Here is a 2886-nt window from a genome sequence, read left to right as displayed (position 1 = left end):
GTGTGTGTGTGTGTGTGTGTGTGTGTGTGTGTGTGTGTGTGTGTGTGTGGAGAGAAAGTTATAAAAGAAATAAGTATATAACTTCCACACTGACCCAAATTTTATTTTGCAGGATGTCAAGTGTGAATAATTTCAGAATTTTGATCACGTGCGGAAGTCAAATGAAATTCTAGCAGACATTCATGCAGCGAAATGTCTCGGTAAGGCACGAGACTAGCAGACACGTGATGAGTGAGCTTGAACCTTGTGTGACGGCCACTGCTGTTTAAATTAGCTTAACGTGGACAACTTACGGGTTTATGTTGACTCAGCTAAATCTCAAAGATTAAATTTCTGAACATTTTCATTCATTACAGAAAAGAAAATATTCTAAACACTATGATATGTTTAAGAAATTGAGATGGCAATCGGATTAGAAATAGCATAAAACAACAACAAAAAACGCTACTACCGCCACCACCACCACCACTAACAACAACAAAAATAACAATAACAACAACAATAATTACAGTTGTTTATTGACTACAGGGACCTCACACAAATAGACAGCTGTTTATGTAAAATGCAGAGAAACAAATACGATGGTGTGCACACAGACAATAAATTGGGAGATGGTTAAAGACAGTAGAACATGAGAAACATTGAAAATAATGTTTAAACCATACAAAAAAGGACATCCATAACCATAGCTGATCAAAACACCCAAGACACCTATCACTTTGCGCTCTAAGCCCGCCTGTAATCTCTAGGCAGAACTTATGGACTTGCTTTCTAATGCGTATCAGTTTTCTCACGGGTATCCGCCTTTCATCAAATTTACCATATTCCGCTCTATTCTGACCCTCGTTCCAATTGAATGTGTAAGAGTTGCTTGGGGAGTTTGAAGTCTATCTTCAGCTCTCTTAAACGCGTCAAAGATCTTCATACTTCTAATCTTCTAGTTGTAGTTGATGAGAATCAAAAGAGGGTACTTACGCGGTGTTTGTATTTTCTTTTGCACTACCGAACTCAAACATACAATTTCGAGGCTTTGGTTCAACAGCAAACTCTTACACATCTTGTGGGAAAAATTGTTGTTTGATGATAGGCTTCAGCCATTGTCCTAACCAACAGTCTGCAGGTTTGTATTGAACTTCTTCTGTCTTAGTATTATTTTTTATTATCTTCCTTGTTTGTTCAATCAATTTTATCTCTTTTATGTAGGTGATGTAAAACCAAACGTTATAGGCTTTTGAACTACTTAGTCTTTAATTTTAGTCGATTCCTTTTGGAGACAACTTCCGTCTTAGTTTCAGTTGGTTTCAAGATATAATTTCGCCTTGAGTTGTCCTCAAGATGATAAGTTGGAAGAGTCGCCTGCGACCTCTGATCGACAACCTTTAGCTAGATTGGACAAGATCTTTCTACTACTACTGGCTTTCCCACCGGTGATATGTGGATAATGACAAGGCAAGTTGAGATCGGTGGTACTTTTAGTAGTAGCAGCAACAGTAGTAGCAGAATAACGGGAGCAGCTTTTCTCTGAGTTCTAGAGGGTTCTCGCTTCAGAAATACGGATGTCTTCTATTGGTTACTTCATTCACTTTTAATATTTTCCTGGTTTTTGATATTACATATGTAGTACTAAGATCTTCTGTTCTGCATAATCAACGTGACCGATTTAACGATAAAATCACTGGCGAGATGTATTTCCGGTATGGCATTATGATCTTCGAGGGTCATTGGGATTTGAAGTACCATCTATCCTCGACTAATAATTTTAAGGGTAATTTCTTTCCGTACAAACTCCCCACTGCTTCACAAAAGTTTTGATCAACCATTTGTCGACTTTGCCCATATGCTTTATCGTGATTATCTCGTTTCTATTTCACAAATATTGATGTACCAAACAATATTTCTATGTATGTGGTGTGAGTGCCGTCTTTCAGCCTTCTTCTCTGTTCATAACGTAACAGGCTTCCTATTTCAAGTCTATCAGCATCAAGACCCTTTGAAAGTCACCTTTCAGTGATATCTGATATACCCGACTATTCTGTAAGGAGATTCAGTGATATTTCACTGTTCTCATTGACCTTTCCTCAACGAGATCCTCGGGTAGAGAAGCACTGGCTTACGTTACATACATTGCCCATTGTTCATATTTTTTCTGGAGCTTGGTTAGATCCCAAGCCTCATCTACAGCGGGAAAGGATGCTGCTGTTTCTGGTTTCCACATATCTGTGACATTACTCCTGATGTTACTGTTATTGTTGCCATTAGAGATATCAATGTTTGCCAAGTTACCAATGTCAGTGTCATTGTTATTGCTCGTAATGTTAGTGGTGTCATACTAAATGTCTTTCAAACTGAAATCTTCATTTTAAAAATAGATTTTCTTTTTGTGATGCAGGGGAGTTTTCTTTAGATTCTCCTATATTTATAAAGCAACCAACATCATTGTGAGATGCTCTTGCCGCTAGCACATTGATAGCGTTATGCTTTGAAACTTAAAAAAAAAAAAATCTTACGAGAGATTTTCAAAACATTGAAGTAAAGGAAATAGAACTTATTCCGCCCCAAGCGGGTGAGAACACATAAAGAATTCCAACCCCTGTTTGAAACAGTTTAAATTAACCCCAAAATAGCAAAATACTCATTTGAACTATAAACACAACGTAAAATCTAGGACCAGAAAAAGGATAAACTTATTTTTGTTGGAATTCAAGTAATAATAATAATAATAATAATAATAATAATAATAATAATAATAATAATAATAGCACACAATGAAAATACTACTACTGAACAACAACAACAAAATGAATAAATAACGACAACTACAAGAACGGAAAGCAGAATAATTATATTAATATTAATATTAATCATATCTGTATTTGCCAAAAGGGT

The sequence above is a fragment of the Octopus bimaculoides genome, chromosome 9 (assembly GCF_001194135.2).
Source record: "Octopus bimaculoides isolate UCB-OBI-ISO-001 chromosome 9, ASM119413v2, whole genome shotgun sequence".
Classification (NCBI taxonomy): domain Eukaryota; kingdom Metazoa; phylum Mollusca; class Cephalopoda; order Octopoda; family Octopodidae; genus Octopus; species Octopus bimaculoides.
The sequence above is the reverse complement of the archived record's forward strand: the minus strand, read 5'-3'. Positions refer to the sequence as shown.